General features: G+C 28.2%; 1 non-coding gene across 1 annotated transcript; it reads left to right on the forward strand.

Moving 5' to 3' along the window:
- TRNAM-CAU (transfer RNA methionine (anticodon CAU)) lies at positions 1 to 72 on the forward strand. Its single transcript has one exon. It is a non-coding gene; the product is annotated as a tRNA-Met (tRNA).
- Positions 73 to 13,903: the final 13,831 nt, after the last annotated feature.

The following is a 13,903-nucleotide window of genomic DNA, read 5'->3' on the forward strand; positions in this document are numbered from 1 at the left end:
ATCAGAGTGGCGCAGCGGAAGCGTGGTGGGCCCATAACCCACAGGTCCCAGGATCGAAACCTGGCTCTGATAGAGAAAGCTTCCTTTTGATGTTATTTTCGTCTTTTTTATTTAACGAAACTGAGCCCCGTTGTGGACTTAGAAATACTTTGGTTTGGGTTTAGTTTTGGCCTTTTGTTCAAGTCAAATATTTACTTTCTCTGTTTTTCTTTTCTTACTTTTTACGTTTGTTTGTTTATTATTTATTTACTTTTAGGGGAAAAAAAAAATATCCTTTTGATCTTAGTTATCTGAGGTTCAAAATATTTCAATTTTGATTTTAAATCTTTAGTTTAGATTTTTCATTTCATCCTTAAAAGTTTAAAATTTTTACATTTTTACTCTTAAATTTTTAGTTTACTTTTAATTTTGTCTTTAAACTTTAAAATGTTTCCTTTTACTTTTGAGTTTCCAATTGATATTCAAATTATTTTTTGTTATTTTTCGATCATTTTTAAAAAGAATAATAAAAAATATAATTACAACAAAAAAAGAGAGAAAAAACTTGGTATGTTTCAATTCTAACATATTCTTGAATTTTTCTCTTAGAATTGTCACTCTAGCATATTAATGATAGGCATTTAATTTCAATCTATGATAATTATGAATTTAGTGTATTCTCAAAGTAAGGGAAAGACGATCTTTAAAAAAAATGTAGAACGGATGCTGGTTGATGTTTTGCAAAAGGGGTGGATGTCTCATTTGTTTCTCTCCATAGGTTGCACTATTTGCAGAAAGTATGTTTTTTTTTTTAAAAGGATTCGAGTTGTACAAATCTTGCTAAAATTTTTTAGAGATTTCTATATAAAAGACCTTAATAATAAGGTTAAATTTAATAAATGTCTTTATTATTTCCTTTTTTTAGAATAACCTAAGTCTATTTACTAACAAGCTCCCATCCACATTCTATTTAACAAAAAGAGAGAGAGATATATAATTAGTGGAATTGATAAAATCATAGAGCATATTGCATGTGGAGATCTTTGATCACACAATATGGGGCTACTTCAGCCACAAAATTGGCCTCCTCTTCTAGTTCGTGGACAAGCTTGTCGGAATGAAAATCGACAAATGGAAGGACAACAATTTTATGGGAGACCAGCATCACTTCTACCACTAAGCTATCAAGCACAAACATAGAGATAGTTACTGATACGGATCGATTGAATACGTCGATTCGTCAATTTCTAAAAAATTAAGATATAAATATATTTAAAAATACGTCATTTTTTTATATATTTTTTAAATATACATATTTCTAAAAAGCGAGGATCTAATACATTGAAGATACATTTTTTTTTTTCTTAAAAAAATCTAGAATATAGATAAACGAAGAATTTCTTGATTAAATTATTGTTCCAAATGGTTTATATTTTAGCGAACTTTTTGGGACTCAAATGTGAAGATGAAAATTAGGTTTGATCTTTTAGATGAACTTGTTTTTTACTTTAAAAAAGGTATGCGTAAAAATAAATATGTCAAATCGCGTGTCAGATACGTATCTGAAAGTATCGGTATCCGATACGTGTTTGATACAGATTATTTGTCTCACATAAAGTATTTATACTTTATAGCCACTAACGATTACCAATACATGCACAACATTAACATTGTGCAGGACATAACTAGGTAGGGATCGGAAGAAGAAGAGAAGGGCGTGAAGAGCTATTGAAGGATGATGACGAAGATTCCAAATCATGTTGTATACACACACTTCTATGTATAGGAGAATTTTGTTTTCAATTTTCAAATATACATGTATGTGTTTATTTCAAATAATATGAGAATTTCATCTATCTCAATTTATATGGAATATTATGATAAATCTTGCCTTAGTTGTATATAAACCGAATTTAATAAATTATATTTTAAAAAGTAAAAGATTTAATTGATGAAAATAAGGGGAAAAAACTATATCGTGAATTTAAGAAGAAAAAAATTGAAAAGATTAAATTTGTCTAAAATTATAAGTAAAGCTTAAAGAGATGTAAGGGTAAAATAGACATTCTAAAAAAATTTAATGGACATATCAAGTGTAACACGAGGGCTAATAAAACTAGTATATATTTAAAGAGATTTTAGACTCGAACTACCATCCTGGACATTAAAAAACTTTAGAACAAAAAAATTTAAATTAATATACCCTTAATTAAATTTAAATATTAAATATCTAACATGAAATTTAAAAGTAATGAAAGAGATAATGACTAAAGCTATATGTTGGAGCTAAAATTTGGACAAGGAAAATTTGTTTGGAGAGAAGAAAAAAAGTGACATGCAAAATAAACGGAAACCTACACCCGATATAGTGCTTGCCACACCCAGACCAATACTTAATTCAAAGAGTGAGAGAATGCAAAAACTTTAGAAATTCGGTGTGAGAATTGACTTATTTTCTTTGGAGCTATAATGACGTATTCATAACCATAGACAATTTAAGATATCATTTATAAAGTTTTGAAGTTACATCAAGATAACCCTTTAACTCATTGGGTTGGTCATGCAAGGGGCACGCCTCATTACCTATTTTACTAGCTCGACATCCCCTAGGCCTATTTTGGTCCTAAGACAATATTCTTGAGCTAAGACATGTGCAAGCATGTCCTGTTAGACATTTTGTTAGGCTTCGCCTCGACCAAGGCCGAGGACAAGCACACTGGCTTAGACCAAAGCCCAAACCAATTCTCCCCATGCCTATTTTGGTCATACGGTGCTATTTTTAACTCGAATCTTGTCATTTTCTTTATCATGTTTTGTGTCATTTATGCTCTATGATTCAAAATTATTCGCAACATTATATATATGTTTTATTTTATTAATTTATAATGAAAATGATATGCGTTGGATGTAATTAAAAATGTTTGAAACATAATTTCATAGAATAATTTCATAGAGTAAAATATAAATTGGTTGAATTAATATAATATCTTTATAAATACGAGTCATGAATTTTAAAAATAATTTGAAGAGATAAAAGGAAGTAACATATTTTTATTTATATATGATTTTGGGTAAAATAAACATTATCAATAACTTTAGCAGCGATATACACTTGATAGTTTTTTTTTGAAAAAAATAATAATTCAAAGCATATTGTATCTTTTAAGACATTTGTGGAATTTTATGGATTTGATAGCTATTATTATTATTATTATTATTTTATTTTTTTCAATAAAAAATTTAACAACTCGAAAGAGGATAATCTCCAATCTTGTTTTAAAAAAAATTACTTTTAACGATTCTTTTTTACTTTATCATAATATTAACCCTAAACATTTAATTCAAATGGAATGAACAAAGAAAAAAATGGTGAAATAAAGTTTTAAAATAATCTTAAGGTACATTAGAGGGAATTGTTAAGCTATATTTACATGTATTTTAAAATCAGTAAGCAATTATATTTTTTAAAATGAAAAAAAAAAATAACATAGAACTATTTAAGCCCCGTTTGGTATAGTTTTTGGTTATTTAATATTAAGTCTATTTCTCCACATTTCTTACAATGATTTGTATATTTAGTAAGTATAACGGTTAAATTCTTAATCAAATTCCAAATTCCAAAAACAGCTTTTTAAATTTTAAAATTAGACTTCATTTTTCAAACTATGGGCGAAAAGTATATAATAAAAAAAGAAATTTTGGAATGAAAGTTGTGTTATAGGTTTAATTTTAAAAAACAAAAACAAAAACAAAAAATAAAATAATTACCAAGAGGCCTCACTGATAGAATCTTCCTTTAGTTGGAAAAAAATTTATATTCATATAATATGATAATAAGTTATTTACAATTATTTTAAGGAAAAACTCCATAGTTTTTTAACATTATGTTTCAATTTGCTAATTCTTTATTAATAATTAAAAAAAAAAACAAACGGGCTCCATCGAGGAAAAAAAAATAGGTACACAAAATATTAAAGGATATGATAACAAAATAGGAATTATTTAAAGATTTAATGACAAGAATATAAAAGTATGAAGGATGTGATTGAGAGGGCAAAATAGTAATTGTAGAATATATTAAAGATAAATGAAGACGTTAAAAATTATTCTCCTCTCATGCTCTCCTCCATTTAGGCGTATAACTTAAGAAAACAATGAAATATATTTTAGAGAAAATTGGACAAATAGCTAAAATTGAAAGACATTTTTAAAAATAGCTGATTGTATTTTTCTTTGCAAAAATAGCTAAAAAAATAAATTTATTAATTTATTAAATACTTAAATGTACAGAAATACTCCTACTAAAAAAACTACTAATACAATATTCAAAACAAAAATAACCAAATGGAATCCATAATTCTAAACCTAGCTAAATTAAATAAAATCAAAAGATAATTAACACATTTAAAAATGCATTTTCTGCAACATACCAACAGAAAAAAGAAATTAAAAAGAATTTGTAGCTTCATCATTATAGGCTCTATATGCTCAAAAACAATATTAAAAATTCTAATAAATATAAGAACACACTCATATGCGCTATATATGAAAAAAAAAAGTGAAATTATTAATTAAATATAAAGTGCACTATGCTTAATGCAAGAGTATTATTGTTGCATACGTTCAAAAAGATATAAAATTATTAATTTTCCAAAAAAAAAAAGAAAAAGAAAAAAGAGTGAAACTATTGACAAATATAAAAGTACAAATATTCAATATGTAATGTAATAATTGAGTCATGTCTTTCTTACTAACGTTTAGTCTCTCTATATCAACTGTAAATTCTTCATCACATGATGATGACTCTGCCGTCATGGCTATAGATATTCACACAAAAAAGAACTCAATAAACATCTTGCTTCTTCTATCATTTTCATCAGTATATCTTTATGAGATATTAGATACCAATACTCAATTAATCCAATTTGAATCAACCAAATTTAATGCAATTCAATATTGATCATCTAAAATGCTTCAACCATAATTTTTTATGCCATAAATGTTCCTTTTCTTGGGGGAGGCTTTACAAACATAATTTAACTAGCACAAATTTCGCTTTGAAAGTACAATTTCACAAATTGTCCTCTTAAAAGTTTGAAACTTACCACAAATTGACTATGTTGAATTACATTTAAACATGAACAATATTTTACATCAATCGATGAATGTAGAGAACAGGCAACAGGTGGATTAGTTTCAATTTAATCATCATTAAAGAATGAAAAATATACTTAAATGCTACTTGGGTTGCACCTATCTTTGTAAAGCATGAGTAATTGTCAAATAAAAATGGTTATGTGACAATTTTTTCTCAAAAAAAGATTTTTTTTGCGTGTGGAAAGGAATGAGTAGCATGAAGTTAGGTTGCACCTAATTATTGCTCTTTAAACAACATGGAAAATTGATAGTCATTCCTTGAAATAATGGGTGATAAAAAAAAATTATCGGTTGAAAAAATTAGGGTCATTTGGTAGATAATCTAAAAACAAAATTTAAAAAATAAGAGATAAAAAAAAAAGCTCTATTTGATGTTGTTGGAATGTCTTGAATTTATTTATTGGCGTTTCAAACAACCAAGTATGGAGAATCTAGAAAACCAAGTTAGAGCCATCCAAAATCCATGTTCGAACAACCAAGTACGGCCTTGAATTTATATGTATAAAGGGTAAAAAAAAAGTAAAGGATATATGCTTTCAATACGAGAACCTAAAAAATCCATGTTCGAGCCATCCAAAATTCTCGAGATGCCTTTTGTAAGGATATCCTAGTATGCTCTGAATGTTGGGACATTCTACATCACCACAAAATAAATGTGATATTCTAGATGCCTATCACGTGAGAATCTTGTTGTGGTTTTAAACAATAAAAAGGTGAAATGATTAATGATTAATGATGATTAATAGAAGTATAATGAGGCTTTTGTATGGAGGATCTATTCCAGAACACCTTTATGACTGATGACTTGCACATCATCAAAGTATGAAATCAAACATTTTGATTGCGTCAGATCCCACTATTGCAGTTTTATAACGTATGACATTAAGAATGACTATATCTATCATAGCCCTAAATGGGATCGAGATCGAGTTTTTCCACCTATATTTATGGAATAATCGTAACAATAGAAATGAGATTGTCATAGAGCTAGTCATTGTGTCAATGCGACACATGACCATCCCTAACGCCATAAGTTATATGAATATTTCACATGGAAAATCCTAATATGTGATAAAAATGTATGGTTATCACGATCGGGGTAGGGTTACAGTTGAGATGTCATCCCTAACACAATTAGTTATAAAAAGTGATAGTGGTATCTAGCTTAAGTAAAAAATTAGAATTCATACTTTTGTAATGGACATATAGACGTTCTCGAAGAAGTCATCTATACAAAAATCTCGAAATAAAGTCAAATAAATGTCACTGGTCAACAATGTGTCGATTGGAATAACGTACGGAACCCCAAAATCTCCGGATTAAGTGCCATTTTGAAGTTATATTTACAAAAATGAAGCTATTTATTTGCCTTATTCATTTCAGTTTTTTGAGAAACTGAAACTACACTATTTACAACACAAAATTGATCTTTTTGTTCTTTCATTCAATTTAGTCCTTATAAAAGACGGAAATAAAGTTTTTTTTTTCATTTCATTTTTCTTTTTTTAAACCAATTAAGTGTTTTTTTAAAACATCATTAATGGTTTTTTCATCTTTGATATATACATGTCTATGTTTTATAAAATTTTTGTTTATCTTATTATTACTAATTTATGTAAAGTTCAAATATTATTAAAAAAATATTGTAGTGTTAAAGTAAGACAAGAGATGACATTCTTTCAAATTAAAATTTTTAGAGTTTTTTTTTTTAAATAATTTTAAATGTTTAGTAAAAGATCCATTTTAACCAAACTATATCGATATTTTAGAATTTATAATTGTATCAAAATTTAAGAATTATACTTGAAATTTTTTTTTATATAAATTTGTACGAGTTTTAGTTGCATAATAATTACACTATTTTTGTATACCTCAATTTTGGAGTTTTTTTTTTTGAAAATTTTTAAGAAAATATTGTAGTTTTAAAGTAACCATTTCTTGAAAAGACTACATTCTTGCCAGATAATTTTTTTTTTTTTTTTTTATAATTTGTTTTATTATTTGGTAAAAGATTCATTTTAAATTAAAATACATCCGAAAATTTTAAATTTTAATTGTAATTAAAAAAATATACTAGAAAAGTTGTATATAATTTTTTATGAGTTGGACTTTAAAAAATTTTAAATTTTTTTGCTATTAAAATTGTCAATTTGTTTAATATCGGAGAATAGTGTAATTATGCAATTCAACCTCATACAAAATTACTTTAAAAAGAACTCACACAAAATTATATAAATTTTTTATAGTAAAACTTTTAAATTTTGATAAATTATAATTTCTGAATTTGGGATATATTTTGATTTAAAATGAATATTATAAAAAGAAAAAAACCTCTAAAAATTTAATTTGAAAGTCACCTCTTCAAAAACAATTACTAAGACTATAACATTTTATCTGATATATATTAATAATAAATTTAGAAACTTTCAATATTAAGAAAAAGAACTCCCAAATTCAAGTGTAAAATAATAGTCTAATTATGCAACTTTAACTCATAAAAAATATATAAATTTTTCCAGAATTATTTTTAGATTTTGGTACAATTATAAATTCTAAAATTTGAATGTATTTTGGTTCAAAATGAATCTTTAATTTAATAATTTCTAAAAAATTTAATTTGGAAGAATGTTATTTTTTTTTTATCTTACTTTAAAACTACAATACTTTTACCAAAATAAATTTAGCTAAGTGGTATTGACATGTGTTCTGATCAAGATATCCGAGGTTCAAACCCCACTACAAGAATTTTGGTCTTTGGCCACTAATAAAATGTCGACAAATCTTAAGAAAAGCATGGACAAAGCCTTTTGCCACACAGCTAACGTCAGCAAAAAAGACTTTTTGCTACAAAATTTTGTTTATGGATAAAATTCGTGTTTTTGTCCACGCTTTATGCATGGGCATAAAGTCTTTCTGCCAGCACAACGATTTGCATTGAAAGCGTAATTTCTTCCCACACACAATCCGTCAGTAGAAATGAAGATTTGTCCACGTAATAGTCTTCTTGAACCGAAATTGTATTTCAGCCCACACATGATACATCAATAGATAGTGTTTGTTTCATTTTTGTTCATGCACAAAACGTGCCAAAACTTTGTAATTGCAAACATATACAATGCATGACCATCATGTATTTTAGCAACTCAAAAAACGTTGGCAGAAACCAATTTAGTTTGTTCTACATTTACTATTATATTATTATATGCTTCAAGATCAATATTCAAATAAAAAATTTAATTTTCTGTACCAAAATATATTCAACATTGCAACAACAAATTTAGAAAAGGAAATGTATTCAACCATTAATTCTTTAACCAAAATGTATCATCCGAACAAGAATTGTTTAGTTATATTAGATTTGTTACATGAACTATTAGATTTCATTTTGGCATTATCAAAATGAACAAAAGAATATTAATACACAAAAATTGTTTAACTCAGTCAGATGGTGTTTGCAAAAGAGGTCATTTTCGGCATCTTCAAAATATATAAACTTGAAAAAGATATATTAAAGTCAAATAAGCACACGTTCAATCTTATTTGTTTAAAATGAATCATGTATCAAAATTGACAAAGAAAATTCATTTGCATGAGTTTCAAGTCACCACATACTATATACTCATTCAAAACCCATTAAATGTGTCCAAAACATCCATATTAAAGTGCATGTCATCAGAAAAACAAAATTAGTTTTCAAAAACTTTTTAAAGAGTGCCAAATGTATTTTAAAGTCTAAAATGAACCTAATTCCATGATTTTCAAGCTCGTATGCTCTACACAACCAAAAATCTATAAAATTGTCATAGAAGCAACAACATAAAGAACTTAGGGAACATTACCATATTTTAACTTGTAACTAACTTTACTAACTCACCATGACAATACTATACAACAAAGCCAAAATTTTTAATTTTAACACATGTTCAAAGAATGTTCAAACAACAATCTTCTCTCAACAGAACTACCAGAGTTTCCAGAACACTAATACCCAAACCAAGTACTTAATAAGATTCGAAAAACATATCAAAAATGGCAAGTTTAAACTAATTAAGAAATCAAACCGTAAATTTAATGGAGGAATTATTTTTCCATTTTAGATTTCTTAAGCAACCGGACCAATCATCCTAATTAAACAAATTTAAGATGAAAAATCATACTATCCATGCCAAATGAGATATTTATCTATCAGTTATATGCTTGTCTGTTTCAAGAGCCATATAACGATTGTGCATAGAAAAAAAAAATGAATCAACAAATGGAAAAACAACACAATATTGGATCAAAATTATAACTCAATAACACAAAGAAAACCCAAAGATAAAACATCACGTAGAAAAGAAGTTGAATAACAAAAGGGAATACCAAACATGCAAATGGATTTGGTCCATGAAAATCAATGGTTGAATAAGACAGAAATATACATAATTACAACATAAATCCCCACCATCACCCTACACTTCATTTTGAGAGAAAGGAGACATCATCACCATACACTTCATTAAGGTTTCAAAACATTTTTTAACCAACAAACACAAGTCAAATAACACACATACATACAACAATTTTAAGTCTTGTTTGGTAACTATATATATATATTTTTTTTTTGAAAATTAAGCCTATATCATCAACATTTCTTACCATGGTTTGTATCTTTCTTAAGTACAATGGTTGAATTCTTAGCCAAATCCAAAAACAAAAACAACATTTTGAAAGCTACTTTTTTCCTCAAAATTTGGTTTGGTTTTTTAAACTATTGGTAAAAGGTAAGTAACAAAAGGAAGAAATTTGGAGGTGGAAGTAATGTTTATAGGCTTAATTTTCAAAAACAAAAACAAAAAAGGTTACCAAACAAGACCTTAGCTTTTAAAAAGTTATTTTTGTTTTTGGAATTTGACTAAGAATTCAACCATCAAATCATCATAAGAAATGAAGAAGAAATATACTTGATTTTTAAAAACAAAAAACGAAATAGTTACCAAACACTTCTCCCAACGCTTGAAATCGTCGGAAAATGGTGGAAAACGTGTCGGGAGATCAACTCCCGACAACCCTTTATTTTGTCGAGAATTATAGGAACTCCTGAAGGTCCCTTCTGTGCATCGGGAGTTCCTGTAACTCCCAACGACTTACCACTCGTCGAGAGTTTAATATTAACATTTAAAATAATTTAATTTGTAAATTGTAATTTTTTTAAATTTAATCTGAATAACCTGTAAAACATAATTTATCAGCTCAAACAGATTCATACAAGAAATAAAACAAACAAACAAAATCCATACTATTCTTTATTACCTAAAATAAAGAAAAGTTACAAATAATACACAAAAGAAAGACATAAAGACATCGTCTGGAACACAACATCTTCAGCAATCGTCAAACTTCATCTCCGAACAATATTCTACAACAAAACAAAAATATTCAAATGTCATAAACTTTCAGAAACAAACAAAAAACTCCACAACATGTTCAAACTTCATAAACACGCAAAAACTCCAAGTTCAATGGCAAAACTAGCATAACGAAACTCTACCCACCTCCTAAAGGAGTAAAATAATATGCAATGGAAGAATTCAGAATTAAGCACTCTAATTACACTTAATTTGAGTTTTAAACATGCTACATAAGTGAAATTTATAAGAGGGTTTATACTATACATTACCTTTGAAGAACTCTCCACGAATTCAGTTGGATATCCACGAATTTGAGCTTGAATCTTCAAGTAGACCACCACCAAGATCTTCTCTACTAAACATAAGCAGGAATGTGTGGTGGAAACACTCAAATTGAGCTGAATTTTGGATAAACTTTGGTGGGTTTTGAGGGTTTTCAGACTAGTAGTATATCAGTTTCAAAAACTTAGATCTCCTCCCAAGTCTTAGCACGAAAGTTTAATTTATAAACCAATTTCATGCATGGAGGATGTCTACATGTAATACAGCTCCTATTTGGGAGTTTAATTGAAGAGGTAAGTGGAATTGGGTGATAAAACACCCAAATGAGTTTAGTGGATTTTTCCAAAGTTGGAAAAATTCACTAACTCAATTAATCAATTTTGTAATGATTTTCTTATTTAAATAATTTAGTTTTATAAAATTAATTCAAAATAATTAATTTAAATAAAACTAAATTCAATATTTAATTAAACCTTTAAATTAAATTAAATTATTATTAATTTAATATCTTAATATTAAATTAATAAAACATCAATTCCACCAATATGATTCAATTTCATATTATTAATATTTAAATCATAATTTAAAAATTAATTAATTCTTCTATTTCGTTTAATTTCGATTAAATTAAACGTTTTAATTGTATCGTATACAATCAATTTAAAAACTCTAAAATTAAATTTGAACATTTCAAATTCATAACTCTAGTTTCATCCATTAATACTCAATTTATTAATCCAATTTATGAACTAATAAAGGGATTTAATGGACCTACATAGATCATGAGCTCCAATGATTTGTAATCAATTTGTTAAAATTCTTTTAACCAAATTGATTACTATTCGTTAACTATCAAGACATACTACTATAGCTTGATAGTTGCACTTTCCTCACTGTAGATGTATTTCTGTCTATTGTAACCATAATCGGTAAGTCGATCCTTCACAGGTCGTTCATATTTACAATTGGGTCAAAAGTCACCATTTTACCCCTATGAATACATCTTGCTTCTTAAACTCCCACTAACCCTCTATTGAACAACTGATATATAATACCACTTATGAATCATGTCCCTCTCTACCACGAGAGGCGGGGCCCCGTTGTTCAAGACCAGGAATTAGCACTTAAGAGAACAATCTATTTGTTAACCTATCTATCCAGGATTATCCCAAAAATGGGAGGCTTATTGAGTATTGCTGTTGGACTACTCTCACCTATGCAGATCAAAGGATAATTTCGAATAAACAAGAATTCATAGTTAGCTCAGGATTAATATCGAGTTATCTTAGGTTATTTTAGTATGAAATAGTCAGTTTTAACAGTAAATGGTCCTTATAAAGAAAATGACTATTTTGAGTTTCAGTCTTATGCAAACTCATCCCCTACTCACATGTCTCTACATGAATGATTTGTGGATCACATCATCTGTATCAACATACAAAATGGGCCACATCCAATAGTGTTACTAGGATGAGATACACAATTTCATCCATATAGTTATAGACCATTTAGGCTATATACTATAACTTGATCCTATTTATGTCACTACATAAAGTTAAAGTATTCATACTATAGCCATCAATTTGTTTATTGGATTTTTATAATAAAATGCAATATCAACAACTTTATTGAATAAAATACTCAATAATATTTTATTGATAAATAGAATGTTTAACATGAAATTTACGAACTGCGAGTTTTAGGACATTCCCAACAATCTCCCACTTGGATGAAAACTTCAGTGAGAATAAACATACAAATATATACATTGTTTATAATGTTGAGAAACATAGAGGGAAAATACAATAAACTAGGGCATTTAAAATACCATAGAGATTCTCCCACTTGCCCTAGATTATGTTGCTCGTTGTCCTAGTCCAACCAGGTGGCCCTTAAATACTTTAGCCGAGAGGGCCTTCGTAAATGGATCAACAAGGTTGTCTTCTGAGGCTATCTTCGTGACGACCACATCTCCTCGGTGTACTATCTCCTTGATGAGATGATACTTTCTTTCAATATGTTTTCCACGTTTGTGACTCCTTGGTTCTTTAGAGTTGGCAACTGCACCACTATTGTCACAATACAAGTGATGGGCAGGTGCATATCTGGAACTACTTCCAAATCTGCCAATAATTTGCATAGCCATACTGCTTTTTTAGTGGTTTCACATGCAACTACGTATTCTGCTTCCATCGTGGAATTAGCAATACAACTCTGTTTAATACTTCTCCAATCTATAACTCCTCCATTAAGAGTGAAAATTGATTATAAAGTAAATTTCCTAGAATCTACGTCAGTCTGAAAATCAGAATTAGTGTATTCAGTAAGGATCAAATCCTTAAGTCTATACACAAGCACATAGTCTCTCGTTCTACTTAGATACTTGAGGATGTTTTTTTATAGCAGTATATGACTGTGTCTTGGATCAGATTGGAACCTACTAACCATTCCAACTACAAAGCATATGTCAGGACATATACATAACATTGCGTATCTACTACTCTACCACGAGAGGGCGGGACTCCGTTGTTGAAAACCAAAAATTAGCAATTAAGAGAACAACCTATCTGCTAACCTACGATGGGTGGGAGTGAATTCCATCTTGCAAGGCTATATACCCAGCTATCTATCCGATCTTATCCCAAAATGGGAGGTTTATTGAGCAGTGATGTTGAACTACTCTCACTTATGCAGATCAAAGGATAATCCTAAATAAACAAGAGTTCATAGTTAATTCAGGGTTAAGATCGAGTTATCCTAGGTTATTTTAGTATGAAATAGTCAGTCTTAATAGTAAACGATTGTTATAAAGAAAAATGAATATTTCGAGGTCCAGTCTTATACAAACTCATTGCATAAGATGCCTCCACTCACATGTCTCTACATGAATGATCTGTGGATCACATCATCTATATCAGAATACAAAATGGGCCGCATTCAATAGTGTTACTAGGATGAGATACCTAATTTCATCCATATACTTATAGACCATTTAGGCTATATACTATAACTTGATCCTATTTATGTCACTACATAAAGTTAAAGAATTCATACTATAGCCATGGATTTTTTTTTATTGAATTTTCATAATAGAA

This window comes from Benincasa hispida, chromosome 9 (genome assembly GCF_027475165.1).
Source record: "Benincasa hispida cultivar pf3 chromosome 9, pf3_genome.v1.1, whole genome shotgun sequence".
Taxonomy (NCBI): domain Eukaryota; kingdom Viridiplantae; phylum Streptophyta; class Magnoliopsida; order Cucurbitales; family Cucurbitaceae; genus Benincasa; species Benincasa hispida.